The sequence below is a fragment of the Channa argus genome, chromosome 3, assembly GCF_033026475.1.
Source record: "Channa argus isolate prfri chromosome 3, Channa argus male v1.0, whole genome shotgun sequence".
NCBI classification, from domain to species: domain Eukaryota; kingdom Metazoa; phylum Chordata; class Actinopteri; order Anabantiformes; family Channidae; genus Channa; species Channa argus.
Genome location: NC_090199.1, coordinates 3,695,201 through 3,722,500, shown reverse-complemented (window position 1 = coordinate 3,722,500; position 27,300 = coordinate 3,695,201). Strand labels below are relative to the sequence as shown.

Below are 27,300 nucleotides of genomic sequence, written 5' to 3'. Positions count from 1 at the left end.
GAAGCTAAGCAGGGTTGGGCCTGGTTAGTACTTGGATGGGAGACCGCCTGGGAATACCAGGTGCTGTAAGCTTTTCTTTATTCCCCCAGTTTTCTCTTACAGACAGTAGAGGGCGCTGCTGCTGCTGCTGCTGCTGCTTCACTGTAGACAGACTGTTTAAAAAGCACGGAGTGGACGGGGGAGCTGCGTGGAGAACCTCTGGCCCAAACTTCCTCTCACGTCATGTTCACATTATCTTTCATTGTGGGTTTGTTCGGTAAAGGCAGCAAAATGTGCCCTCCCAACGTTTGACCAATGTCAATCCTAAGCTTTTTACTCCTGTAACAAAGTCTACACATCGTTTGAAGTGGCAAGAACATGGAGGCACATATTTGCTCCAGGAAGTGCAGCTGTCAGCCACAATTCGCCACTGTCCTCCTTTAACACACCTTTCACTGTCAGGTGTGTAATAGAAGTTGGTGCTCCGCTCACTGCCAAAGAGAAAAGTGGAGGAAAACCTGGGCTAGAGGGTCAAGACACCAATTTAAGGTCCGTCCAGAGACGCAGAAAGAAGATCACAATTACCATCAGCACAGCTGCATTTTGCTTCCCAAAGTAGAATCAGAGGTGCGAGGGCCGTCCTTCGGCGGGAGAGCGTGCACCGGGTGCTTGTATGTCTCCGATGGGGTCCCCCGGGACAAAATGCAATGAAATTGCCCGCGGTCAAACTTTCACGCAGTTTGAACGTCACTTAGCGGTTTGACAACGTTATTGTGCCGGGAGGATTTTAGCCGAGAAAGGAAAAAGTCACCGGCCCCACCAGGTTCTCGTGTCCTGGATCAGGCCGTACTTTTCCAGGCGCAGACTGTTGGCTGAGGAGCCTGTGAGTGGATTGTGGGAAAATTGGTCTGAAGAAATTTTGAGAAGGGATTCTTTGTTTCGGGCGTGTTCAGGGTGGTATGGCCGTAAGCCACGTGAGACCTGGCAAACAGGCCTTTTGAGAAGGAGGTGGTCGACGATCTCTGGCTCTTGTCAGAGGTCACATCGCTCTCGATGTGAGCAAATGAAGCACGGGGGGCATCAAATAAACAGCGGCGTCTTGGAGAGGCGGCCCCCAGCAGGAAAGTGCTTCCACAGTGCTAGTCTGCTCTCAGCTGGTTGCTGCTCTGCTCTTTCTAACAACGGATCACAGCAGATCAGGAGGAGCAGTTACTCAGTGTTTCCACCTCCTCTTTAGCCACCCTCCAGCCGGTAGCTCGTCAGGCGAGCACCCAGGTGGTCTATGGCTGAAACTGAGCCAGTTGGATGGGATGCTGGGGATGATGTGCTTGTATAAAATGTGTGTTTGTGCACTCAGCTGCGGCTTACGGCCATACCACCCTGAACACGCCCGATCTCGTCCGATCTCGGAAGCTAAGCAGGGTCGGGCCTGGTTAGTACTTGGATGGGAGACCGCCTGGGAATACCAGGTGCTGTAAGCTTTTCTTTATTCCCCCAGTTTTCTCTTACAGACAGTAGAGGGCGCTGCTGCTGCTGCTGCTGCTGCTGCTGCTTCACTGTAGACAGACTGTTTAAAAAGCACGGAGTGGACGGGGGAGCTGCGTGGAGAACCTCTGGCCCAAACTTCCTCTCACGTCATGTTCACATTATCTTTCATTGTGGGTTTGTTCGGTAAAGGCAGCAAAATGTGCCCTCCCAACGTTTGACCAATGTCAATCCTAAGCTTTTTACTCCTGTAACAAAGTCTACACATCGTTTGAAGTGGCAAGAACATGGAGGCACATATTTGCTCCAGGAAGTGCAGCTGTCAGCCACAATTCGCCACTGTCCTCCTTTAACACACCTTTCACTGTCAGGTGTGTAATAGAAGTTGGTGCTCCGCTCACTGCCAAAGAGAAAAGTGGAGGAAAACCTGGGCTAGAGGGTCAAGACACCAATTTAAGGTCCGTCCAGAGACGCAGAAAGAAGATCACAATTACCATCAGCACAGCTGCATTTTGCTTCCCAAAGTAGAATCAGACGTGCGAGGGCCGTCCTTCGGCGGGAGAGCGTGCACCGGGTGCTTGTATGTCTCCGATGGGGTCCCTCGGGACAAAATGCAATGAAATTGCCCGCGGTCAAACTTTCACGCAGTTTGAACGTCACTTAGCGGTTTGACAACGTTATTGTGCCGGGAGGATTTTAGCCGAGAAAGGAAAAAGTCACCGGCCCCACCAGGTTCTCGTGTCCTGGATCAGGCCGTACTTTTCCAGGCGCAGACTGTTGGCTGAGGAGCCTGTGAGTGGATTGTGGGAAAATTGGTCTGAAGCAATTTTGAGAAGGGATTCTTTGTTTCGGGCGTGTTCAGGGTGGTATGGCCGTAAGCCACGTGAGACCTGGCAAACAGGCCTTTTGAGAAGGAGGTGGTCGACGATCTCTGGCTCTTGTCAGAGGTCACATCGCTCTCGATGTGAGCAAATGAAGCACGGGGGGCATCAAATAAACAGCGGCGTCTTGGAGAGGCGGCCCCCAGCAGGAAAGTGCTTTCACAGTGCTAGTCTGCTCTCAGCTGGTTGCTGCTCTGCTCTTTCTAACAACGGATGACAGCAGATCAGGAGGAGCAGTTACTCAGTGTTTCCACCTCCTCTTTAGCCACCCTCCAGCCGGTAGCTCGTCAGGCGAGCACCCAGGTGGTCTATGGCTGAAACTGAGCCAGTTGGATGGGATGCTGGGGATGATGTGCTTGTATAAAATGTGTGTTTGTGCACTGAGCTGCGGCTTACGGCCATACCACCCTGAACACGCCCGATCTCGTCCGATCTCGGAAGCTAAGCAGGGTCGGGCCTGGTTAGTACTTGGATGGGAGACCGCCTGGGAATACCAGGTGCTGTAAGCTTTTCTTTATTCCCCCAGTTTTCTCTTACAGACAGTAGAGGGCGCTGCTGCTGCTGCTGCTGCTGCTGCTGCTGCTTCACTGTAGACAGACTGTTTAAAAAGCACGGAGTGGACGGGGGAGCTGCGTGGAGAACCTCTGGCCCAAACTTCCTCTCACGTCATGTTCACATTATCTTTCATTGTGGGTTTGTTCGGTAAAGGCAGCAAAATGTGCCCTCCCAACGTTTGACCAATGTCAATCCTAAGCTTTTTACTCCTGTAACAAAGTCTACACATCGTTTGAAGTGGCAAGAACATGGAGGCACATATTTGCTCCAGGAAGTGCAGCTGTCAGCCACAATTCGCCACTGTCCTCCTTTAGCACACCTTTCACTGTCAGGTGTGTAATAGAAGTTGGTGCTCCGCTCACTGCCAAAGAGAAAAGTGGAGGAAAACCTGGGCTAGAGGGTCAAGACACCAATTTAAGGTCCGTCCAGAGACGCAGAAAGAAGATCACAATTACCATCAGCACAGCTGCATTTTGCTTCCCAAAGTAGAATCAGAGGTGCGAGGGCCGTCCTTCGGCGGGAGAGCGTGCACCGGGTGCTTGTATGTCTCCGATGGGGTCCCCTGGGACAAAATGCAATGAAATTGCCCGCGGTCAAACTTTCACGCAGTTTGAACGTCACTTAGCGGTTTGACAACGTTATTGTGCCGGGAGGATTTTAGCCGAGAAAGGAAAAAGTCACCGGCCCCACCAGGTTCTCGTGTCCTGGATCAGGCCGTACTTTTCCAGGCGCAGACTGTTGGCTGAGGAGCCTGTGAGTGGATTGTGGGAAAATTGGTCTGAAGAAATTTTGAGAAGGGATTCTTTGTTTCGGGCGTGTTCAGGGTGGTATGGCCGTAAGCCACGTGAGACCTGGCAAACAGGCCTTTTGAGAAGGAGGTGGTCGACGATCTCTGGCTCTTGTCAGAGGTCACATCGCTCTCGATGTGAGCAAATGAAGCACGGGGGGCATCAAATAAACAGCGGCGTCTTGGAGAGGCGGCCCCCAGCAGGAAAGTGCTTCCACAGTGCTAGTCTGCTCTCAGCTGGTTGCTGCTCTGCTCTTTCTAACAACGGATCACAGCAGATCAGGAGGAGCAGTTACTCAGTGTTTCCACCTCCTCTTTAGCCACCCTCCAGCCGGTAGCTCGTCAGGCGAGCACCCAGGTGGTCTATGGCTGAAACTGAGCCAGTTGGATGGGATGCTGGGGATGATGTGCTGGTATAAAATGTGTGTTTGTGCACTGAGCTGCGGCTTACGGCCATACCACCCTGAACACGCCCGATCTCGTCCGATCTCGGAAGCTAAGCAGGGTCGGGCCTGGTTAGTACTTGGATGGGAGACCGCCTGGGAATACCAGGTGCTGTAAGCTTTTCTTTATTCCCCCAGTTTTCTCTTACAGACAGTAGAGGGCGCTGCTGCTGCTGCTGCTGCTTCACTGTAGACAGACTGTTTAAAAAGCACGGAGTGGACGGGGGAGCTGCGTGGAGAACCTCTGGCCCAAACTTCCTCTCACGTCATGTTCACATTATCTTTCATTGTGGGTTTGTTCGGTAAAGGCAGCAAAATGTGCCCTCCCAACGTTTGACCAATGTCAATCCTAAGCTTTTTACTCCTGTAACAAAGTCTACACATCGTTTGAAGTGGCAAGAACATGGAGGCACATATTTGCTCCAGGAAGTGCAGCTGTCAGCCACAATTCGCCACTGTCCTCCTTTAGCACACCTTTCACTGTCAGGTGTGTAATAGAAGTTGGTGCTCCGCTCACTGCCAAAGAGAAAAGTGGAGGAAAACCTGGGCTAGAGGGTCAAGACACCAATTTAAGGTCCGTCCAGAGACGCAGAAAGAAGATCACAATTACCATCAGCACAGCTGCATTTTGCTTCCCAAAGTAGAATCAGAGGTGCGAGGGCCGTCCTTCGGCGGGAGAGCGTGCACCGGGTGCTTGTATGTCTCCGATGGGGTCCCTCGGGACAAAATGCAATGAAATTGCCCGCGGTCAAACTTTCACGCAGTTTGAACGTCACTTAGCGGTTTGACAACGTTATTGTGCCGGGAGGATTTTAGCCGAGAAAGGAAAAAGTCACCGGCCCCACCAGGTTCTCGTGTCCTGGATCAGGCCGTACTTTTCCAGGCGCAGACTGTTGGCTGAGGAGCCTGTGAGTGGATTGTGGGAAAATTGGTCTGAAGAAATTTTGAGAAGGGATTCTTTGTTTCGGGCGTGTTCAGGGTGGTATGGCCGTAAGCCACGTGAGACCTGGCAAACAGGCCTTTTGAGAAGGAGGTGGTCGACGATCTCTGGCTCTTGTCAGAGGTCACATCGCTCTCGATGTGAGCAAATGAAGCACGGGGGGCATCAAATAAACAGCGGCGTCTTGGAGAGGCGGCCCCCAGCAGGAAAGTGCTTCCACAGTGCTAGTCTGCTCTCAGCTGGTTGCTGCTCTGCTCTTTCTAACAACGGATCACAGCAGATCAGGAGGAGCAGTTACTCAGTGTTTCCACCTCCTCTTTAGCCACCCTCCAGCCGGTAGCTCGTCAGACGAGCACCCAGGTGGTCTATGGCTGAAACTGAGCCAGTTGAGCCAGGGATGATGTGCTTGTATAAAATGTGTGTTTGTGCACTGAGCTGTGGCTTACGGCCATACCACCCTGAACACGCCCGATCTCGTCCGATCTCGGAAGCTAAGCAGGGTCGGGCCTGGTTAGTACTTGGATGGGAGACCGCCTGGGAATACCAGGTGCTGCAAGCTTTTCTTTATTCCCCCAGTTTTCTCTTACAGACAGTAGAGGGCGCTGCTGCTGCTGCTGCTGCTGCTGCTTCACTGTAGACAGACTGTTTAAAAAGCACGGAGTGGACGGGGGAGCTGCGTGGAGAACCTCTGGCCCAAACTTCCTCTCACGTCATGTTCACATTATCTTTCATTGTGGGTTTGTTCGGTAAAGGCAGCAAAATGTGCCCTCCCAACGTTTGACCAATGTCAATCCTAAGCTTTTTACTCCTGTAACAAAATGTCTACACATCGTTTGAAGTGGCAAGAACATGGAGGCACATATTTGCTCCAGGAAGTGCAGCTGTCAGCCACAATTCGCCACTGTCCTCCTTTAACACACCTTTCACTGTCAGGTGTGTAATAGAAGTTGGTGCTCCGCTCACTGCCAAAGAGAAAAGTGGAGGAAAACCTGGGCTAGAGGGTCAAGACACCAATTTAAGGTCCGTCCAGAGACGCAGAAAGAAGATCACAATTACCATCAGCACAGCTGCATTTTGCTTCCCAAAGTAGAATCAGAGGTGCGAGGGCCGTCCTTCGGCGGGAGAGCGTGCACCGGGTGCTTGTATGTCTCCGATGGGGTCCCTCGGGACAAAATGCAATGAAATTGCCCGCGGTCAAACTTTCACGCAGTTTGAACGTCACTTAGCGGTTTGACAACGTTATTGTGCCGGGAGGATTTTAGCCGAGAAAGGAAAAAGTCACCGGCCCCACCAGGTTCTCGTGTCCTGGATCAGGCCGTACTTTTCCAGGCGCAGACTGTTGGCTGAGGAGCCTGTGAGTGGATTGTGGGAAAATTGGTCTGAAGAAATTTTGAGAAGGGATTCTTTGTTTCGGGCGTGTTCAGGGTGGTATGGCCGTAAGCCACGTGAGACCTGGCAAACAGGCCTTTTGAGAAGGAGGTGGTCGACGATCTCTGGCTCTTGTCAGAGGTCACATCGCTCTCGATGTGAGCAAATGAAGCACGGGGGGCATCAAATAAACAGCGACGTCATGGAGAGGCGGCCCCCAGCAGGAAAGTGCTTCCACAGTGCTAGTCTGCTCTCAGCTGGTTGCTGCTCTGCTCTTTCTAACAACGGATCACAGCAGATCAGGAGGTGCAGTTACTCAGTGTTTCCACCTCCTCTTTAGCCACCCTCCAGCCGGTAGCTCGTCAGGCGAGCACCCAGGTGGTCTATGGCTGAAACTGAGCCAGTTGGATGGGATGCTGGGGATGATGTGCTGGTATAAAATGTGTGTTTGTGCACTGAGCTGTGGCTTACGGCCATACCACCCTGAACACGCCCGATCTCGTCCGATCTCGGAAGCTAAGCAGGGTCGGGCCTGGTTAGTACTTGGATGGGAGACCGCCTGGGAATACCAGGTGCTGTAAGCTTTTCTTTATTCCCCCAGTTTTCTCTTACAGACAGTAGAGGGCGCTGCTGCTGCTGCTGCTGCTGCTGCTTCACTGTAGACAGACTGTTTAAAAAGCACGGAGTGGACGGGGGAGCTGCGTGGAGAACCTCTGGCCCAAACTTCCTCTCACGTCATGTTCACATTATCTTTCATTGTGGGTTTGTTCGGTAAAGGCAGCAAAATGTGCCCTCCCAACGTTTGACCAATGTCAATCCTAAGCTTTTTACTCCTGTAACAAAGTCTACACATCGTTTGAAGTGGCAAGAACATGGAGGCACATATTTGCTCCAGGAAGTGCAGCTGTCAGCCACAATTCGCCACTGTCCTCCTTTAGCACACCTTTCACTGTCAGGTGTGTAATAGAAGTTGGTGCTCCGCTCACTGCCAAAGAGAAAAGTGGAGGAAAACCTGGGCTAGAGGGTCAAGACACCAATTTAAGGTCCGTCCAGAGACGCAGAAAGAAGATCACAATTACCATCAGCACAGCTGCATTTTGCTTCCCAAAGTAGAATCAGAGGTGCGAGGGCCGTCCTTCGGCGGGAGAGCGTGCACCGGGTGCTTGTATGTCTCCGATGGGGTCCCTCGGGACAAAATGCAATGAAATTGCCCGCGGTCAAACTTTCACGCAGTTTGAACGTCACTTAGCGGTTTGACAACGTTATTGTGCCGGGAGGATTTTAGCCGAGAAAGGAAAAAGTCACCGGCCCCACCAGGTTCTCGTGTCCTGGATCAGGCCGTACTTTTCCAGGCGCAGACTGTTGGTTGAGGAGCCTGTGAGTGGATTGTGGGAAAATTGGTCTGAAGAAATTTTGAGAAGGGATTCTTTGTTTCGGGCGTGTTCAGGGTGGTATGGCCGTAAGCCACGTGAGACCTGGCAAACAGGCCTTTTGAGAAGGAGGTGGTCGACGATCTCTGGCTCTTGTCAGAGGTCACATCGCTCTCGATGTGAGCAAATGAAGCACGGGGGGCATCAAATAAACAGCGGCGTCTTGGAGAGGCGGCCCCCAGCAGGAAAGTGCTTCCACAGTGCTAGTCTGCTCTCAGCTGGTTGCTGCTCTGCTCTTTCTAACAACGGATCACAGCAGATCAGGAGGAGCAGTTACTCAGTGTTTCCACCTCCTCTTTAGCCACCCTCCAGCCGGTAGCTCGTCAGGCGAGCACCCAGGTGGTCTATGGCTGAAACTGAGCCAGTTGGATGGGATGCTGGGGATGATGTGCTTGTATAAAATGTGTGTTTCTGCACTGAGCTGCGGCTTACGGCCATACCACCCTGAACACGCCCGATCTCGTCCGATCTCGGAAGCTAAGCAGGGTCGGGCCTGGTTAGTACTTGGATGGGAGACCGCCTGGGAATACCAGGTGCTGTAAGCTTTTCTTTATTCCCCCAGTTTTCTCTTACAGACAGTAGAGGGCGCTGCTGCTGCTGCTGCTGCTGCTGCTGCTGCTGCTGCTGCTTCACTGTAGACAGACTGTTTAAAAAGCACGGAGTGGACGGGGGAGCTGCGTGGAGAACCTCTGGCCCAAACTTCCTCTCACGTCATGTTCACATTATCTTTCATTGTGGGTTTGTTCGGTAAAGGCAGCAAAATGTGCCCTCCCAACGTTTGACCAATTTCAATCCTAAGCTTTTTACTCCTGTAACAAAGTCTACACATCGTTTGAAGTGGCAAGAACATGGAGGCACATATTTGCTCCAGGAAGTGCAGCTGTCAGCCACAATTCGCCACTGTCCTCCTTTAGCACACCTTTCACTGTCAGGTGTGTAATAGAAGTTGGTGCTCCGCTCACTGCCAAAGAGAAAAGTGGAAGAAAATCTGGGCTAGAGGGTCAAGACACCAATTTAAGGTCCGTCCAGAGACGCAGAAAGAAGATCACAATTACCATCAGCACAGCTGCATTTTGCTTCCCAAAGTAGAATCAGAGGTGCGAGGGCCGTCCTTCGGCGGGAGAGCGTGCACCGGGTGCTTGTATGTCTCCGATGGGGTCCCTCAGGACAAAATGCAATGAAATTGCCCGCGGTCAAACTTTCACGCAGTTTGAACGTTACTTAGCGGTTTGACAACGTTATTGTGCCGGGAGGATTTTAGCCGAGAAAGGAAAAAGTCACCGGCCCCACCAGGTTCTCGTGTCCTGGATCAGGCCGTACTTTTCCAGGCGCAGACTGTTGGCTGAGGAGCCTGTGAGTGGATTGTGGGAAAATTGGTCTGAAGAAATTTTGAGAAGGGATTCTTTGTTTCGGGCGTGTTCAGGGTGGTATGGCCGTAAGCCACGTGAGACCTGGCAAACAGGCCTTTTGAGAAGGAGGTGGTCGACGATCTCTGGCTCTTGTCAGAGGTCACATCGCTCTCGATGTGAGCAAATGAAGCACGGGGGGCATCAAATAAACAGCGGCGTCTTGGAGAGGCGGCCCCCAGCAGGAAAGTGCTTTCACAGTGCTAGTCTGCTCTCAGCTGGTTGCTGCTCTGCTCTTTCTAACAACGGATGACAGCAGATCAGGAGGAGCAGTTACTCAGTGTTTCCACCTCGTCTTTAGCCACCCTCCAGCCGGTAGCTCGTCAGGCGAGCACCCAGGTGGTCTATGGCTGAAACTGAGCCAGTTGGATGGGATGCTGGGGATGATGTGCTTGTATAAAATGTGTGTTTGTGCACTGAGCTGCGGCTTACGGCCATACCACCCTGAACACGCCCGATCTCGTCCGATCTCGGAAGCTAAGCAGGGTCGGGCCTGGTTAGTACTTGGATGGGAGACCGCCTGGGAATACCAGGTGCTGTAAGCTTTTCTTTATTCCCCCAGTTTTCTCTTACAGACAGTAGAGGGCGCTGCTGCTGCTGCTGCTGCTGCTGCTGCTGCTGCTGCTGCTGCTTCACTTTAGACAGACTGTTTAAAAAGCACGGAGTGGACGGGGGAGCTGCGTGGAGAACCTCTGGCCCAAACTTCCTCTCACGTCATGTTCACATTATCCTTCATTGTGGGTTTGTTCGGTAAAGGCAGCAACATGTGCCCTCCCAACGTTTGACCAATGTCAATCCTAAGCTTTTTACTCCTGTAACAAAGTCTACACATCGTTTGAAGTGGCAAGAACATGGAGGCACATATTTGCTCCAGGAAGTGCAGCTGTCAGCCACAATTCGCCACTGTCCTCCTTTAGCACACCTTTCACTGTCAGGTGTGTAATAGAAGTTGGTGCTCCGCTCACTGCCAAAGAGAAAAGTGGAGGAAAATCTGGGCTAGAGGGTCAAGACACCAATTTAAGGTCCGTCCAGAGACGCAGAAAGAAGATCACAATTACCATCAGCACAGCTGCATTTTGCTTCCCAAAGTAGAATCAGAGGTGCGAGGGCCGTCCTTCGGCGGGAGAGCGTGCACCGGGTGCTTGTATGTCTCCGATGGGGTCCCCCGGGACAAAATGCAATGAAATTGCCCGCGGTCAAACTTTCACGCAGTTTGAACGTCACTTAGCGGTTTGACAACGTTATTGTGCCGGGAGGATTTTAGCCGAGAAAGGAAAAAGTCACCGGCCCCACCAGGTTCTCGTGTCCTGGATCAGGCCGTACTTTTCCAGGCGCAGACTGTTGGCTGAGGAGCCTGTGAGTGGATTGTGGGAAAATTGGTCTGAAGCAATTTTGAGAAGGGATTCTTTGTTTCGGGCGTATTCAGGGTGGTATGGCCGTAAGCCACGTGAGACCTGGCAAACAGGCCTTTTGAGAAGGAGGTGGTCGACGATCTCTGGCTCTTGTCAGAGGTCACATCGCTCTCGATGTGAGCAAATGAAGCACGGGGGGCATCAAATAAACAGCGGCGTCTTGGAGAGGCGGCCCCCAGCAGGAAAGTGCTTCCACAGTGCTAGTCTGCTCTCAGCTGGTTGCTGCTCTGCTCTTTCTAACAACGGATCACAGCAGATCAGGAGGAGCAGTTACTCAGTGTTTCCACCTCCTCTTTAGCCACCCTCCAGCCGGTAGCTCGTCAGGCGAGCACCCAGGTGGTCTATGGCTGAAACTGAGCCAGTTGGATGGGATGCTGGGAATGATGTGCTTGTATAAAATGTGTGTTTGTGCACTGAGCTGTGGCTTACGGCCATACCACCCTGAACACGCCCGATCTCGTCCGATCTCGGAAGCTAAGCAGGGTCGGGCCTGGTTAGTACTTGGATGGGAGACCGCCTGGGAATACCAGGTGCTGTAAGCTTTTCTTTATTCCCCCAGTTTTCTCTTACAGACAGTAGAGGGCGCTGCTGCTGCTGCTGCTGCTGCTTCACTGTAGACAGACTGTTTAAAAAGCACGGAGTGGACGGGGGAGCTGCGTGGAGAACCTCTGGCCCAAACTTCCTCTCACGTCATGTTCACATTATCTTTCATTGTGGGTTTGTTCGGTAAAGGCAGCAAAATGTGCCCTCCCAACGTTTGACCAATGTCAATCCTAAGCTTTTTACTCCTGTAACAAAGTCTACACATCGTTTGAAGTGGCAAGAACATGGAGGCACATATTTGCTCCAGGAAGTGCAGCTGTCAGCCACAATTCGCCACTGTCCTCCTTTAACACACCTTTCACTGTCAGGTGTGTAATAGAAGTTGGTGCTCCGCTCACTGCCAAAGAGAAAAGTGGAGGAAAACCTGGGCTAGAGGGTCAAGACACCAATTTAAGGTCCGTCCAGAGACGCAGAAAGAAGATCACAATTACCATCAGCACAGCTGCATTTTGCTTCCCAAAGTAGAATCAGAGGTGCGAGGGCCGTCCTTCGGCGGGAGAGCGTGCACCGGGTGCTTGTATGTCTCCGATGGGGTCCCTCGGGACAAAATGCAATGAAATTGCCCGCGGTCAAACTTTCACGCAGTTTGAACGTCACTTAGCGGTTTGACAACGTTATTGTGCCGGGAGGATTTTAGCCGAGAAAGGAAAAAGTCACCGGCCCCACCAGGTTCTCGTGTCCTGGATCAGGCCGTACTTTTCCAGGCGCAGACTGTTGGCTGAGGAGCCTGTGAGTGGATTGTGGGAAAATTGGTCTGAAGAAATTTTGAGAAGGGATTCTTTGTTTCGGGCGTGTTCAGGGTGGTATGGCCGTAAGCCACGTGAGACCTGGCAAACAGGCCTTTTGAGAAGGAGGTGGTCGACGATCTCTGGCTCTTGTCAGAGGTCACATCGCTCTCGATGTGAGCAAATGAAGCACGGGGGGCATCAAATAAACAGCGGCGTCTTGGAGAGGCGGCCCCCAGCAGGAAAGTGCTTCCACAGTGCTAGTCTGCTCTCAGCTGGTTGCTGCTCTGCTCTTTCTAACAACGGATCACAGCAGATCAGGAGGAGCAGTTACTCAGTGTTTCCACCTCCTCTTTAGCCACCCTCCAGCCGGTAGCTCGTCAGGCGAGCACCCAGGTGGTCTATGGCTGAAACTGAGCCAGTTGGATGGGATGCTGGGGATGATGTGCTTGTATAAAATGTGTCTTTGTGCACTGAGCTGTGGCTTACGGCCATACCACCCTGAACACGCCCGATCTCGTCCGATCTCGGAAGCTAAGCAGGGTAGGGCCTGGTTAGTACTTGGATGGGAGACCGCCTGGGAATACCAGGTGCTGTAAGCTTTTCTTTATTCCCCCAGTTTTCTCTTACAGACAGTAGAGGGCGCTGCTGCTGCTGCTGCTGCTGCTGCTGCTGCTGCTGCTGCTTCACTGTAGACAGACTGTTTAAAAAGCACGGAGTGGACGGGGGAGCTGCGTGGAGAACCTCTGGCCCAAACTTCCTCTCACGTCATGTTCACATTATCTTTCATTGTGGGTTTGTTCGGTAAAGGCAGCAAAATGTGCCCTCCCAACGTTTGACCAATTTCAATCCTAAGCTTTTTACTCCTGTAACAAAGTCTACACATCGTTTGAAGTGGCAAGAACATGGAGGCACATATTTGCTCCAGGAAGTGCAGCTGTCAGCCACAATTCGCCACTGTCCTCCTTTAGCACACCTTTCACTGTCAGGTGTGTAATAGAAGTTGGTGCTCCGCTCACTGCCAAAGAGAAAAGTGGAAGAAAATCTGGGCTAGAGGGTCAAGACACCAATTTAAGGTCCGTCCAGAGACGCAGAAAGAAGATCACAATTACCATCAGCACAGCTGCATTTTGCTTCCCAAAGTAGAATCAGAGGTGCGAGGGCCGTCCTTCGGCGGGAGAGCGTGCACCGGGTGCTTGTATGTCTCCGATGGGGTCCCTCAGGACAAAATGCAATGAAATTGCCCGCGGTCAAACTTTCACGCAGTTTGAACGTTACTTAGCGGTTTGACAACGTTATTGTGCCGGGAGGATTTTAGCCGAGAAAGGAAAAAGTCACCGGCCCCACCAGGTTCTCGTGTCCTGGATCAGGCCGTACTTTTCCAGGCGCAGACTGTTGGCTGAGGAGCCTGTGAGTGGATTGTGGGAAAATTGGTCTGAAGAAATTTTGAGAAGGGATTCTTTGTTTCGGGCGTGTTCAGGGTGGTATGGCCGTAAGCCACGTGAGACCTGGCAAACAGGCCTTTTGAGAAGGAGGTGGTCGACGATCTCTGGCTCTTGTCAGAGGTCACATCGCTCTCGATGTGAGCAAATGAAGCACGGGGGGCATCAAATAAACAGCGGCGTCTTGGAGAGGCGGCCCCCAGCAGGAAAGTGCTTTCACAGTGCTAGTCTGCTCTCAGCTGGTTGCTGCTCTGCTCTTTCTAACAACGGATGACAGCAGATCAGGAGGAGCAGTTACTCAGTGTTTCCACCTCGTCTTTAGCCACCCTCCAGCCGGTAGCTCGTCAGGCGAGCACCCAGGTGGTCTATGGCTGAAACTGAGCCAGTTGGATGGGATGCTGGGGATGATGTGCTTGTATAAAATGTGTGTTTGTGCACTGAGCTGCGGCTTACGGCCATACCACCCTGAACACGCCCGATCTCGTCCGATCTCGGAAGCTAAGCAGGGTCGGGCCTGGTTAGTACTTGGATGGGAGACCGCCTGGGAATACCAGGTGCTGTAAGCTTTTCTTTATTCCCCCAGTTTTCTCTTACAGACAGTAGAGGGCGCTGCTGCTGCTGCTGCTGCTGCTGCTGCTGCTGCTGCTGCTTCACTTTAGACAGACTGTTTAAAAAGCACGGAGTGGACGGGGGAGCTGCGTGGAGAACCTCTGGCCCAAACTTCCTCTCACGTCATGTTCACATTATCCTTCATTGTGGGTTTGTTCGGTAAAGGCAGCAACATGTGCCCTCCCAACGTTTGACCAATGTCAATCCTAAGCTTTTTACTCCTGTAACAAAGTCTACACATCGTTTGAAGTGGCAAGAACATGGAGGCACATATTTGCTCCAGGAAGTGCAGCTGTCAGCCACAATTCGCCACTGTCCTCCTTTAGCACACCTTTCACTGTCAGGTGTGTAATAGAAGTTGGTGCTCCGCTCACTGCCAAAGAGAAAAGTGGAGGAAAATCTGGGCTAGAGGGTCAAGACACCAATTTAAGGTCCGTCCAGAGACGCAGAAAGAAGATCACAATTACCATCAGCACAGCTGCATTTTGCTTCCCAAAGTAGAATCAGAGGTGCGAGGGCCGTCCTTCGGCGGGAGAGCGTGCACCGGGTGCTTGTATGTCTCCGATGGGGTCCCCCGGGACAAAATGCAATGAAATTGCCCGCGGTCAAACTTTCACGCAGTTTGAACGTCACTTAGCGGTTTGACAACGTTATTGTGCCGGGAGGATTTTAGCCGAGAAAGGAAAAAGTCACCGGCCCCACCAGGTTCTCGTGTCCTGGATCAGGCCGTACTTTTCCAGGCGCAGACTGTTGGCTGAGGAGCCTGTGAGTGGATTGTGGGAAAATTGGTCTGAAGCAATTTTGAGAAGGGATTCTTTGTTTCGGGCGTATTCAGGGTGGTATGGCCGTAAGCCACGTGAGACCTGGCAAACAGGCCTTTTGAGAAGGAGGTGGTCGACGATCTCTGGCTCTTGTCAGAGGTCACATCGCTCTCGATGTGAGCAAATGAAGCACGGGGGGCATCAAATAAACAGCGGCGTCTTGGAGAGGCGGCCCCCAGCAGGAAAGTGCTTCCACAGTGCTAGTCTGCTCTCAGCTGGTTGCTGCTCTGCTCTTTCTAACAACGGATCACAGCAGATCAGGAGGAGCAGTTACTCAGTGTTTCCACCTCCTCTTTAGCCACCCTCCAGCCGGTAGCTCGTCAGGCGAGCACCCAGGTGGTCTATGGCTGAAACTGAGCCAGTTGGATGGGATGCTGGGAATGATGTGCTTGTATAAAATGTGTGTTTGTGCACTGAGCTGCGGCTTACGGCCATACCACCCTGAACACGCCCGATCTCGTCCGATCTCGGAAGCTAAGCAGGGTCGGGCCTGGTTAGTACTTGGATGGGAGACCGCCTGGGAATACCAGGTGCTGTAAGCTTTTCTTTATTCCCCCAGTTTTCTCTTACAGACAGTAGAGGGCGCTGCTGCTGCTGCTGCTGCTGCTTCACTGTAGACAGACTGTTTAAAAAGCACGGAGTGGACGGGGGAGCTGCGTGGAGAACCTCTGGCCCAAACTTCCTCTCACGTCATGTTCACATTATCTTTCATTGTGGGTTTGTTCGGTAAAGGCAGCAAAATGTGCCCTCCCAACGTTTGACCAATGTCAATCCTAAGCTTTTTACTCCTGTAACAAAGTCTACACATCGTTTGAAGTGGCAAGAACATGGAGGCACATATTTGCTCCAGGAAGTGCAGCTGTCAGCCACAATTCGCCACTGTCCTCCTTTAACACACCTTTCACTGTCAGGTGTGTAATAGAAGTTGGTGCTCCGCTCACTGCCAAAGAGAAAAGTGGAGGAAAACCTGGGCTAGAGGGTCAAGACACCAATTTAAGGTCCGTCCAGAGACGCAGAAAGAAGATCACAATTACCATCAGCACAGCTGCATTTTGCTTCCCAAAGTAGAATCAGAGGTGCGAGGGCCGTCCTTCGGCGGGAGAGCGTGCACCGGGTGCTTGTATGTCTCCGATGGGGTCCCTCGGGACAAAATGCAATGAAATTGCCCGCGGTCAAACTTTCACGCAGTTTGAACGTCACTTAGCGGTTTGACAACGTTATTGTGCCGGGAGGATTTTAGCCGAGAAAGGAAAAAGTCACCGGCCCCACCAGGTTCTCGTGTCCTGGATCAGGCCGTACTTTTCCAGGCGCAGACTGTTGGCTGAGGAGCCTGTGAGTGGATTGTGGGAAAATTGGTCTGAAGCAATTTTGAGAAGGGATTCTTTGTTTCGGGCGTGTTCAGGGTGGTATGGCCGTAAGCCACGTGAGACCTGGCAAACAGGCCTTTTGAGAAGGAGGTGGTCGACGATCTCTGGCTCTTGTCAGAGGTCACATCGCTCTCGATGTGAGCAAATGAAGCACGGGGGGCATCAAATAAACAGCGACGTCATGGAGAGGCGGCCCCCAGCAGGAAAGTGCTTCCACAGTGCTAGTCTGCTCTCAGCTGGTTGCTGCTCTGCTCTTTCTAACAACGGATCACAGCAGATCAGGAGGAGCAGTTACTCAGTGTTTCCACCTCCTCTTTAGCCACCCTCCAGCCGGTAGCTCATCAGGCGAGCACCCAGGTGGTCTATGGCTGAAACTGAGCCAGTTGGATGGGATGCTGGGGATGATGTGCTTGTATAAAATGTGTGTTTGTGCACTGAGCTGCGGCTTACGGCCATACCACCCTGAACACGCCCGATCTCGTCCGATCTCGGAAGCTAAGCAGGGTCGGGCCTGGTTAGTACTTGGATGGGAGACCGCCTGGGAATACCAGGTGCTGTAAGCTTTTCTTTATTCCCCCAGTTTTCTCTTACAGACAGTAGAGGGCGCTGCTGCTGCTGCTGCTGCTGCTGCTTCACTGTAGACAGACTGTTTAAAAAGCACGGAGTGGACGGGGGAGCTGCGTGGAGAACCTCTGGCCCAAACTTCCTCTCACGTCATGTTCACATTATCTTTCATTGTGGGTTTGTTCGGTAAAGGCAGCAAAATGTGCCCTCCCAACGTTTGACCAATGTCAATCCTAAGCTTTTTACTCCTGTAACAAAGTCTACACATCGTTTGAAGTGGCAAGAACATGGAGGCACATATTTGCTCCAGGAAGTGCAGCTGTCAGCCACAATTCGCCACTGTCCTCCTTTAACACACCTTTCACTGTCAGGTGTGTAATAGAAGTTGGTGCTCCGCTCACTGCCAAAGAGAAAAGTGGAGGAAAACCTGGGCTAGAGGGTCAAGACACCAATTTAAGGTCCGTCCAGAGACGCAGAAAGAAGATCACAATTACCATCAGCACAGCTGCATTTTGCTTCCCAAAGTAGAATCAGAGGTGCGAGGGCCGTCCTTCGGCGGGAGAGCGTGCACCGGGTGCTTGTATGTCTCCGATGGGGTCCCTCGGGACAAAATGCAATGAAATTGCCCGCGGTCAAACTTTCACGCAGTTTGAACGTCACTTAGCGGTTTGACAACGTTATTGTGCCGGGAGGATTTTAGCCGAGAAAGGAAAAAGTCACCGGCCCCACCAGGTTCTCGTGTCCTGGATCAGGCCGTACTTTTCCAGGCGCAGACTGTTGGCTGAGGAGCCTGTGAGTGGATTGTGGGAAAATTGGTCTGAAGCAATTTTGAGAAGGGATTCTTTGTTTCGGGCGTGTTCAGGGTGGTATGGCCGTAAGCCACGTGAGACCTGGCAAACAGGCCTTTTGAGAAGGAGGTGGTCGACGATCTCTGGCTCTTGTCAGAGGTCACATCGCTCTCGATGTGAGCAAATGAAGCACGGGGGGCATCAAATAAACAGCGACGTCATGGAGAGGCGGCCCCCAGCAGGAAAGTGCTTCCACAGTGCTAGTCTGCTCTCAGCTGGTTGCTGCTCTGCTCTTTCTAACAACGGATCACAGCAGATCAGGAGGAGCAGTTACTCAGTGTTTCCACCTCCTCTTTAGCCACCCTCCAGCCGGTAGCTCATCAGGCGAGCACCCAGGTGGTCTATGGCTGAAACTGAGCCAGTTGGATGGGATGCTGGGGATGATGTGCTTGTATAAAATGTGTGTTTGTGCACTGAGCTGCGGCTTACGGCCATACCACCCTGAACACGCCCGATCTCGTCCGATCTCGGAAGCTAAGCAGGGTCGGGCCTGGTTAGTACTTGGATGGGAGACCGCCTGGGAATACCAGGTGCTGTAAGCTTTTCTTTATTCCCCCAGTTTTCTCTTACAGACAGTAGAGGGCGCTGCTGCTGCTGCTGCTGCTGCTGCTGCTTCACTGTAGACAGACTGTTTAAAAAGCACGGAGTGGACGGGGGAGCTGCGTGGAGAACCTCTGGCCCAAACTTCCTCTCACGTCATGTTCACATTATCTTTCATTGTGGGTTTGTTCGGTAAAGGCAGCAAAATGTGCCCTCCCAACGTTTGACCAATGTCAATCCTAAGCTTTTTACTCCTGTAACAAAGTCTACACATCGTTTGAAGTGGCAAGAACATGGAGGCACATATTTGCTCCAGGAAGTGCAGCTGTCTGCCACAATTCGCCACTGTCCTCCTTTAGCACACCTTTCACTGTCAGGTGTGTAATAGAAGTTGGTGCTCCGCTCACTGCCAAAGAGAAAAGTGGAGGAAAATCTGGGCTAGAGGGTCAAGACACCAATTTAAGGTCCGTCCAGAGACGCAGAAAGTAGATCACAATTACCATCAGCACAGCTGCATTTTGCTTCCCAAAGTAGAATCAGAGGTGCGAGGGCCGTCCCTCGGCGGGAGAGCGTGCACCGGGTGCTTGTATGTCTCCGATGGGGTCCCCCGGGACAAAATGCAATGAAATTGCCCGCGGTCAAACTTTCACGCAGTTTGAACGTCACTTAGCGGTTTGACAACGTTATTGTGCCGGGAGGATTTTAGCCGAGAAAGGAAAAAGTCACCGGCCCCACCAGGTTCTCGTGTCCTGGATCAGGCCGTACTTTTCCAGGCGCAGACTGTTGGCTGAGGAGCCTGTGAGTGGATTGTGGGAAAATTGGTCTGAAGCAATTTTGAGAAGGGATTCTTTGTTTCGGGCGTGTTCAGGGTGGTATGGCCGTAAGCCACGTGAGACCTGGCAAACAGGCCTTTTGAGAAGGAGGTGGTCGACGATCTCTGGCTCTTGTCAGAGGTCACATCGCTCTCGATGTGAGCAAATGAAGCACGGGGGGCATCAAATAAACAGCGGCGTCTTGGAGAGGCGGCCCCCAGCAGGAAAGTGCTTCCACAGTGCTAGTCTGCTCTCAGCTGGTTGCTGCTCTGCTCTTTCTAACAACGGATCACAGCAGATCAGGAGGAGCAGTTACTCAGTGTTTCCACCTCCTCTTTAGCCACCCTCCAGCCGGTAGCTCGTCAGGCGAGCACCCAGGTGGTCTATGGCTGAAACTGAGCCAGTTGGATGGGATGCTGGGAATGATGTGCTTGTATAAAATGTGTGTTTGTGCACTGAGCTGCGGCTTACGGCCATACCACCCTGAACACGCCCGATCTCGTCCGATCTCGGAAGCTAAGCAGGGTCGGGCCTGGTTAGTACTTGGATGGGAGACCGCCTGGGAATACCAGGTGCTGTAAGCTTTTCTTTATTCCCCCAGTTTTCTCTTACAGACAGTAGAGGGCGCTGCTGCTGCTGCTGCTGCTGCTTCACTGTAGACAGACTGTTTAAAAAGCACGGAGTGGACGGGGGAGCTGCGTGGAGAACCTCTGGCCCAAACTTCCTCTCACGTCATGTTCACATTATCTTTCATTGTGGGTTTGTTCGGTAAAGGCAGCAAAATGTGCCCTCCCAACGTTTGACCAATGTCAATCCTAAGCTTTTTACTCCTGTAACAAAGTCTACACATCGTTTGAAGTGGCAAGAACATGGAGGCACATATTTGCTCCAGGAAGTGCAGCTGTCAGCCACAATTCGCCACTGTCCTCCTTTAACACACCTTTCACTGTCAGGTGTGTAATAGAAGTTGGTGCTCCGCTCACTGCCAAAGAGAAAAGTGGAGGAAAACCTGGGCTAGAGGGTCAAGACACCAATTTAAGGTCCGTCCAGAGACGCAGAAAGAAGATCACAATTACCATCAGCACAGCTGCATTTTGCTTCCCAAAGTAGAATCAGAGGTGCGAGGGCCGTCCTTCGGCGGGAGAGCGTGCACCGGGTGCTTGTATGTCTCCGATGGGGTCCCTCGGGACAAAATGCAATGAAATTGCCCGCGGTCAAACTTTCACGCAGTTTGAACGTCACTTAGCGGTTTGACAACGTTATTGTGCCGGGAGGATTTTAGCCGAGAAAGGAAAAAGTCACCGGCCCCACCAGGTTCTCGTGTCCTGGATCAGGCCGTACTTTTCCAGGCGCAGACTGTTGGCTGAGGAGCCTGTGAGTGGATTGTGGGAAAATTGGTCTGAAGCAATTTTGAGAAGGGATTCTTTGTTTCGGGCGTGTTCAGGGTGGTATGGCCGTAAGCCACGTGAGACCTGGCAAACAGGCCTTTTGAGAAGGAGGTGGTCGACGATCTCTGGCTCTTGTCAGAGGTCACATCGCTCTCGATGTGAGCAAATGAAGCACGGGGGGCATCAAATAAACAGCGACGTCATGGAGAGGCGGCCCCCAGCAGGAAAGTGCTTCCACAGTGCTAGTCTGCTCTCAGCTGGTTGCTGCTCTGCTCTTTCTAACAACGGATCACAGCAGATCAGGAGGAGCAGTTACTCAGTGTTTCCACCTCCTCTTTAGCCACCCTCCAGCCGGTAGCTCATCAGGCGAGCACCCAGGTGGTCTATGGCTGAAACTGAGCCAGTTGGATGGGATGCTGGGGATGATGTGCTTGTATAAAATGTGTGTTTGTGCACTGAGCTGCGGCTTACGGCCATACCACCCTGAACACGCCCGATCTCGTCCGATCTCGGAAGCTAAGCAGGGTCGGGCCTGGTTAGTACTTGGATGGGAGACCGCCTGGGAATACCAGGTGCTGTAAGCTTTTCTTTATTCCCCCAGTTTTCTCTTACAGACAGTAGAGGGCGCTGCTGCTGCTGCTGCTGCTGCTGCTGCTTCACTGTAGACAGACTGTTTAAAAAGCACGGAGTGGACGGGGGAGCTGCGTGGAGAACCTCTGGCCCAAACTTCCTCTCACGTCATGTTCACATTATCTTTCATTGTGGGTTTGTTCGGTAAAGGCAGCAAAATGTGCCCTCCCAACGTTTGACCAATGTCAATCCTAAGCTTTTTACTCCTGTAACAAAGTCTACACATCGTTTGAAGTGGCAAGAACATGGAGGCACATATTTGCTCCAGGAAGTGCAGCTGTCAGCCACAATTCGCCACTGTCCTCCTTTAACACACCTTTCACTGTCAGGTGTGTAATAGAAGTTGGTGCTCCGCTCACTGCCAAAGAGAAAAGTGGAGGAAAACCTGGGCTAGAGGGTCAAGACACCAATTTAAGGTCCGTCCAGAGACGCAGAAAGAAGATCACAATTACCATCAGCACAGCTGCATTTTGCTTCCCAAAGTAGAATCAGAGGTGCGAGGGCCGTCCTTCGGCGGGAGAGCGTGCACCGGGTGCTTGTATGTCTCCGATGGGGTCCCTCGGGACAAAATGCAATGAAATTGCCCGCGGTCAAACTTTCACGCAGTTTGAACGTCACTTAGCGGTTTGACAACGTTATTGTGCCGGGAGGATTTTAGCCGAGAAAGGAAAAAGTCACCGGCCCCACCAGGTTCTCGTGTCCTGGATCAGGCCGTACTTTTCCAGGCGCAGACTGTTGGCTGAGGAGCCTGTGAGTGGATTGTGGGAAAATTGGTCTGAAGAAATTTTGAGAAGGGATTCTTTGTTTCGGGCGTGTTCAGGGTGGTATGGCCGTAAGCCACGTGAGACCTGGCAAACAGGCCTTTTGAGAAGGAGGTGGTCGACGATCTCTGGCTCTTGTCAGAGGTCACATCGCTCTCGATGTGAGCAAATGAAGCACGGGGGGCATCAAATAAACAGCGGCGTCTTGGAGAGGCGGCCCCCAGCAGGAAAGTGCTTCCACAGTGCTAGTCTGCTCTCAGCTGGTTGCTGCTCTGCTCTTTCTAACAACGGATCACAGCAGATCAGGAGGAGCAGTTACTCAGTGTTTCCACCTCCTCTTTAGCCACCCTCCAGCCGGTAGCTCGTCAGGCGAGCACCCAGGTGGTCTATGGCTGAAACTGAGCCAGTTGGATGGGATGCTGGGGATGATGTGCTTGTATAAAATGTGTCTTTGTGCACTGAGCTGTGGCTTACGGCCATACCACCCTGAACACGCCCGATCTCGTCCGATCTCGGAAGCTAAGCAGGGTAGGGCCTGGTTAGTACTTGGATGGGAGACCGCCTGGGAATACCAGGTGCTGTAAGCTTTTCTTTATTCCCCCAGTTTTCTCTTACAGACAGTAGAGGGCGCTGCTGCTGCTGCTGCTGCTGCTGCTGCTGCTGCTGCTGCTTCACTGTAGACAGACTGTTTAAAAAGCACGGAGTGGACGGGGGAGCTGCGTGGAGAACCTCTGGCCCAAACTTCCTCTCACGTCATGTTCACATTATCTTTCATTGTGGGTTTGTTCGGTAAAGGCAGCAAAATGTGCCCTCCCAACGTTTGACCAATTTCAATCCTAAGCTTTTTACTCCTGTAACAAAGTCTACACATCGTTTGAAGTGGCAAGAACATGGAGGCACATATTTGCTCCAGGAAGTGCAGCTGTCAGCCACAATTCGCCACTGTCCTCCTTTAGCACACCTTTCACTGTCAGGTGTGTAATAGAAGTTGGTGCTCCGCTCACTGCCAAAGAGAAAAGTGGAAGAAAATCTGGGCTAGAGGGTCAAGACACCAATTTAAGGTCCGTCCAGAGACGCAGAAAGAAGATCACAATTACCATCAGCACAGCTGCATTTTGCTTCCCAAAGTAGAATCAGAGGTGCGAGGGCCGTCCTTCGGCGGGAGAGCGTGCACCGGGTGCTTGTATGTCTCCGATGGGGTCCCTCAGGACAAAATGCAATGAAATTGCCCGCGGTCAAACTTTCACGCAGTTTGAACGTTACTTAGCGGTTTGACAACGTTATTGTGCCGGGAGGATTTTAGCCGAGAAAGGAAAAAGTCACCGGCCCCACCAGGTTCTCGTGTCCTGGATCAGGCCGTACTTTTCCAGGCGCAGACTGTTGGCTGAGGAGCCTGTGAGTGGATTGTGGGAAAATTGGTCTGAAGAAATTTTGAGAAGGGATTCTTTGTTTCGGGCGTGTTCAGGGTGGTATGGCCGTAAGCCACGTGAGACCTGGCAAACAGGCCTTTTGAGAAGGAGGTGGTCGACGATCTCTGGCTCTTGTCAGAGGTCACATCGCTCTCGATGTGAGCAAATGAAGCACGGGGGGCATCAAATAAACAGCGGCGTCTTGGAGAGGCGGCCCCCAGCAGGAAAGTGCTTTCACAGTGCTAGTCTGCTCTCAGCTGGTTGCTGCTCTGCTCTTTCTAACAACGGATGACAGCAGATCAGGAGGAGCAGTTACTCAGTGTTTCCACCTCGTCTTTAGCCACCCTCCAGCCGGTAGCTCGTCAGGCGAGCACCCAGGTGGTCTATGGCTGAAACTGAGCCAGTTGGATGGGATGCTGGGGATGATGTGCTTGTATAAAATGTGTGTTTGTGCACTGAGCTGCGGCTTACGGCCATACCACCCTGAACACGCCCGATCTCGTCCGATCTCGGAAGCTAAGCAGGGTCGGGCCTGGTTAGTACTTGGATGGGAGACCGCCTGGGAATACCAGGTGCTGTAAGCTTTTCTTTATTCCCCCAGTTTTCTCTTACAGACAGTAGAGGGCGCTGCTGCTGCTGCTGCTGCTGCTGCTGCTGCTGCTGCTGCTTCACTTTAGACAGACTGTTTAAAAAGCACGGAGTGGACGGGGGAGCTGCGTGGAGAACCTCTGGCCCAAACTTCCTCTCACGTCATGTTCACATTATCCTTCATTGTGGGTTTGTTCGGTAAAGGCAGCAACATGTGCCCTCCCAACGTTTGACCAATGTCAATCCTAAGCTTTTTACTCCTGTAACAAAGTCTACACATCGTTTGAAGTGGCAAGAACATGGAGGCACATATTTGCTCCAGGAAGTGCAGCTGTCAGCCACAATTCGCCACTGTCCTCCTTTAGCACACCTTTCACTGTCAGGTGTGTAATAGAAGTTGGTGCTCCGCTCACTGCCAAAGAGAAAAGTGGAGGAAAATCTGGGCTAGAGGGTCAAGACACCAATTTAAGGTCCGTCCAGAGACGCAGAAAGAAGATCACAATTACCATCAGCACAGCTGCATTTTGCTTCCCAAAGTAGAATCAGAGGTGCGAGGGCCGTCCTTCGGCGGGAGAGCGTGCACCGGGTGCTTGTATGTCTCCGATGGGGTCCCCCGGGACAAAATGCAATGAAATTGCCCGCGGTCAAACTTTCACGCAGTTTGAACGTCACTTAGCGGTTTGACAACGTTATTGTGCCGGGAGGATTTTAGCCGAGAAAGGAAAAAGTCACCGGCCCCACCAGGTTCTCGTGTCCTGGATCAGGCCGTACTTTTCCAGGCGCAGACTGTTGGCTGAGGAGCCTGTGAGTGGATTGTGGGAAAATTGGTCTGAAGCAATTTTGAGAAGGGATTCTTTGTTTCGGGCGTATTCAGGGTGGTATGGCCGTAAGCCACGTGAGACCTGGCAAACAGGCCTTTTGAGAAGGAGGTGGTCGACGATCTCTGGCTCTTGTCAGAGGTCACATCGCTCTCGATGTGAGCAAATGAAGCACGGGGGGCATCAAATAAACAGCGGCGTCTTGGAGAGGCGGCCCCCAGCAGGAAAGTGCTTCCACAGTGCTAGTCTGCTCTCAGCTGGTTGCTGCTCTGCTCTTTCTAACAACGGATCACAGCAGATCAGGAGGAGCAGTTACTCAGTGTTTCCACCTCCTCTTTAGCCACCCTCCAGCCGGTAGCTCGTCAGGCGAGCACCCAGGTGGTCTATGGCTGAAACTGAGCCAGTTGGATGGGATGCTGGGAATGATGTGCTTGTATAAAATGTGTGTTTGTGCACTGAGCTGCGGCTTACGGCCATACCACCCTGAACACGCCCGATCTCGTCCGATCTCGGAAGCTAAGCAGGGTCGGGCCTGGTTAGTACTTGGATGGGAGACCGCCTGGGAATACCAGGTGCTGTAAGCTTTTCTTTATTCCCCCAGTTTTCTCTTACAGACAGTAGAGGGCGCTGCTGCTGCTGCTGCTGCTGCTTCACTGTAGACAGACTGTTTAAAAAGCACGGAGTGGACGGGGGAGCTGCGTGGAGAACCTCTGGCCCAAACTTCCTCTCACGTCATGTTCACATTATCTTTCATTGTGGGTTTGTTCGGTAAAGGCAGCAAAATGTGCCCTCCCAACGTTTGACCAATGTCAATCCTAAGCTTTTTACTCCTGTAACAAAGTCTACACATCGTTTGAAGTGGCAAGAACATGGAGGCACATATTTGCTCCAGGAAGTGCAGCTGTCAGCCACAATTCGCCACTGTCCTCCTTTAACACACCTTTCACTGTCAGGTGTGTAATAGAAGTTGGTGCTCCGCTCACTGCCAAAGAGAAAAGTGGAGGAAAACCTGGGCTAGAGGGTCAAGACACCAATTTAAGGTCCGTCCAGAGACGCAGAAAGAAGATCACAATTACCATCAGCACAGCTGCATTTTGCTTCCCAAAGTAGAATCAGAGGTGCGAGGGCCGTCCTTCGGCGGGAGAGCGTGCACCGGGTGCTTGTATGTCTCCGATGGGGTCCCTCGGGACAAAATGCAATGAAATTGCCCGCGGTCAAACTTTCACGCAGTTTGAACGTCACTTAGCGGTTTGACAACGTTATTGTGCCGGGAGGATTTTAGCCGAGAAAGGAAAAAGTCACCGGCCCCACCAGGTTCTCGTGTCCTGGATCAGGCCGTACTTTTCCAGGCGCAGACTGTTGGCTGAGGAGCCTGTGAGTGGATTGTGGGAAAATTGGTCTGAAGCAATTTTGAGAAGGGATTCTTTGTTTCGGGCGTGTTCAGGGTGGTATGGCCGTAAGCCACGTGAGACCTGGCAAACAGGCCTTTTGAGAAGGAGGTGGTCGACGATCTCTGGCTCTTGTCAGAGGTCACATCGCTCTCGATGTGAGCAAATGAAGCACGGGGGGCATCAAATAAACAGCGACGTCATGGAGAGGCGGCCCCCAGCAGGAAAGTGCTTCCACAGTGCTAGTCTGCTCTCAGCTGGTTGCTGCTCTGCTCTTTCTAACAACGGATCACAGCAGATCAGGAGGAGCAGTTACTCAGTGTTTCCACCTCCTCTTTAGCCACCCTCCAGCCGGTAGCTCATCAGGCGAGCACCCAGGTGGTCTATGGCTGAAACTGAGCCAGTTGGATGGGATGCTGGGGATGATGTGCTTGTATAAAATGTGTGTTTGTGCACTGAGCTGCGGCTTACGGCCATACCACCCTGAACACGCCCGATCTCGTCCGATCTCGGAAGCTAAGCAGGGTCGGGCCTGGTTAGTACTTGGATGGGAGACCGCCTGGGAATACCAGGTGCTGTAAGCTTTTCTTTATTCCCCCAGTTTTCTCTTACAGACAGTAGAGGGCGCTGCTGCTGCTGCTGCTGCTGCTGCTTCACTGTAGACAGACTGTTTAAAAAGCACGGAGTGGACGGGGGAGCTGCGTGGAGAACCTCTGGCCCAAACTTCCTCTCACGTCATGTTCACATTATCTTTCATTGTGGGTTTGTTCGGTAAAGGCAGCAAAATGTGCCCTCCCAACGTTTGACCAATGTCAATCCTAAGCTTTTTACTCCTGTAACAAAGTCTACACATCGTTTGAAGTGGCAAGAACATGGAGGCACATATTTGCTCCAGGAAGTGCAGCTGTCAGCCACAATTCGCCACTGTCCTCCTTTAACACACCTTTCACTGTCAGGTGTGTAATAGAAGTTGGTGCTCCGCTCACTGCCAAAGAGAAAAGTGGAGGAAAACCTGGGCTAGAGGGTCAAGACACCAATTTAAGGTCCGTCCAGAGACGCAGAAAGAAGATCACAATTACCATCAGCACAGCTGCATTTTGCTTCCCAAAGTAGAATCAGAGGTGCGAGGGCCGTCCTTCGGCGGGAGAGCGTGCACCGGGTGCTTGTATGTCTCCGATGGGGTCCCTCGGGACAAAATGCAATGAAATTGCCCGCGGTCAAACTTTCACGCAGTTTGAACGTCACTTAGCGGTTTGACAACGTTATTGTGCCGGGAGGATTTTAGCCGAGAAAGGAAAAAG

At 52.1% G+C, this 27,300-nt stretch overlaps 20 non-coding genes across 20 annotated transcripts in view; all 20 read left to right on the top strand.

Annotated features, from left to right (window-relative positions):
* LOC137124708 (5S ribosomal RNA) overlaps positions 1 to 72 on the top strand; it is a 119-nt gene extending 47 nt beyond the window's left edge. Inside the window, exon 1 of the ribosomal RNA XR_010914024.1 lies at positions 1 to 72. This exon is cut by the window's left edge and continues 47 nt beyond it. This is a non-coding gene — a ribosomal RNA (5S ribosomal RNA).
* A 1,269-nt stretch (positions 73 to 1,341) lies between these two features.
* Positions 1,342 to 1,460, top strand: LOC137124746 (5S ribosomal RNA). Its single transcript, XR_010914056.1, has one exon. It is a non-coding gene; the product is annotated as a 5S ribosomal RNA (ribosomal RNA).
* A 1,275-nt stretch (positions 1,461 to 2,735) lies between these two features.
* On the top strand, positions 2,736 to 2,854 carry LOC137124745 (5S ribosomal RNA). Its single transcript, XR_010914055.1, has one exon. It is a non-coding gene; the product is annotated as a 5S ribosomal RNA (ribosomal RNA).
* A 1,278-nt stretch (positions 2,855 to 4,132) lies between these two features.
* Positions 4,133 to 4,251, top strand: LOC137124744 (5S ribosomal RNA). Its single transcript, XR_010914054.1, has one exon. It is a non-coding gene; the product is annotated as a 5S ribosomal RNA (ribosomal RNA).
* Positions 4,252 to 5,510: 1,259 nt separating this feature from the next.
* LOC137124769 (5S ribosomal RNA) lies at positions 5,511 to 5,629 on the top strand. The gene has a single exon (XR_010914077.1). It is a non-coding gene; the product is annotated as a 5S ribosomal RNA (ribosomal RNA).
* Positions 5,630 to 6,903: 1,274 nt separating this feature from the next.
* On the top strand, positions 6,904 to 7,022 carry LOC137124742 (5S ribosomal RNA). The gene has a single exon (XR_010914052.1). It is a non-coding gene; the product is annotated as a 5S ribosomal RNA (ribosomal RNA).
* A 1,272-nt stretch (positions 7,023 to 8,294) lies between these two features.
* LOC137124741 (5S ribosomal RNA) lies at positions 8,295 to 8,413 on the top strand. The gene has a single exon (XR_010914051.1). It is a non-coding gene; the product is annotated as a 5S ribosomal RNA (ribosomal RNA).
* A 1,287-nt stretch (positions 8,414 to 9,700) lies between these two features.
* LOC137124740 (5S ribosomal RNA) lies at positions 9,701 to 9,819 on the top strand. Its single transcript, XR_010914050.1, has one exon. It is a non-coding gene; the product is annotated as a 5S ribosomal RNA (ribosomal RNA).
* Positions 9,820 to 11,109: 1,290 nt separating this feature from the next.
* Positions 11,110 to 11,228, top strand: LOC137124739 (5S ribosomal RNA). Its single transcript, XR_010914049.1, has one exon. It is a non-coding gene; the product is annotated as a 5S ribosomal RNA (ribosomal RNA).
* A 1,269-nt stretch (positions 11,229 to 12,497) lies between these two features.
* LOC137124755 (5S ribosomal RNA) lies at positions 12,498 to 12,616 on the top strand. The gene has a single exon (XR_010914064.1). It is a non-coding gene; the product is annotated as a 5S ribosomal RNA (ribosomal RNA).
* A 1,287-nt stretch (positions 12,617 to 13,903) lies between these two features.
* LOC137124738 (5S ribosomal RNA) lies at positions 13,904 to 14,022 on the top strand. Its single transcript, XR_010914048.1, has one exon. It is a non-coding gene; the product is annotated as a 5S ribosomal RNA (ribosomal RNA).
* Positions 14,023 to 15,309: 1,287 nt separating this feature from the next.
* On the top strand, positions 15,310 to 15,428 carry LOC137124737 (5S ribosomal RNA). The gene has a single exon (XR_010914047.1). It is a non-coding gene; the product is annotated as a 5S ribosomal RNA (ribosomal RNA).
* Positions 15,429 to 16,697: 1,269 nt separating this feature from the next.
* Positions 16,698 to 16,816, top strand: LOC137124736 (5S ribosomal RNA). Its single transcript, XR_010914046.1, has one exon. It is a non-coding gene; the product is annotated as a 5S ribosomal RNA (ribosomal RNA).
* Positions 16,817 to 18,088: 1,272 nt separating this feature from the next.
* Positions 18,089 to 18,207, top strand: LOC137124735 (5S ribosomal RNA). Its single transcript, XR_010914045.1, has one exon. It is a non-coding gene; the product is annotated as a 5S ribosomal RNA (ribosomal RNA).
* A 1,275-nt stretch (positions 18,208 to 19,482) lies between these two features.
* On the top strand, positions 19,483 to 19,601 carry LOC137124734 (5S ribosomal RNA). Its single transcript, XR_010914044.1, has one exon. It is a non-coding gene; the product is annotated as a 5S ribosomal RNA (ribosomal RNA).
* A 1,269-nt stretch (positions 19,602 to 20,870) lies between these two features.
* Positions 20,871 to 20,989, top strand: LOC137124733 (5S ribosomal RNA). Its single transcript, XR_010914043.1, has one exon. It is a non-coding gene; the product is annotated as a 5S ribosomal RNA (ribosomal RNA).
* Positions 20,990 to 22,264: 1,275 nt separating this feature from the next.
* LOC137124743 (5S ribosomal RNA) lies at positions 22,265 to 22,383 on the top strand. The gene has a single exon (XR_010914053.1). It is a non-coding gene; the product is annotated as a 5S ribosomal RNA (ribosomal RNA).
* Positions 22,384 to 23,670: 1,287 nt separating this feature from the next.
* LOC137124731 (5S ribosomal RNA) lies at positions 23,671 to 23,789 on the top strand. The gene has a single exon (XR_010914041.1). It is a non-coding gene; the product is annotated as a 5S ribosomal RNA (ribosomal RNA).
* Positions 23,790 to 25,076: 1,287 nt separating this feature from the next.
* Positions 25,077 to 25,195, top strand: LOC137124730 (5S ribosomal RNA). Its single transcript, XR_010914040.1, has one exon. It is a non-coding gene; the product is annotated as a 5S ribosomal RNA (ribosomal RNA).
* Positions 25,196 to 26,464: 1,269 nt separating this feature from the next.
* LOC137124729 (5S ribosomal RNA) lies at positions 26,465 to 26,583 on the top strand. Its single transcript, XR_010914039.1, has one exon. It is a non-coding gene; the product is annotated as a 5S ribosomal RNA (ribosomal RNA).
* The last annotated feature ends 717 nt before the right edge of the window (positions 26,584 to 27,300 follow it).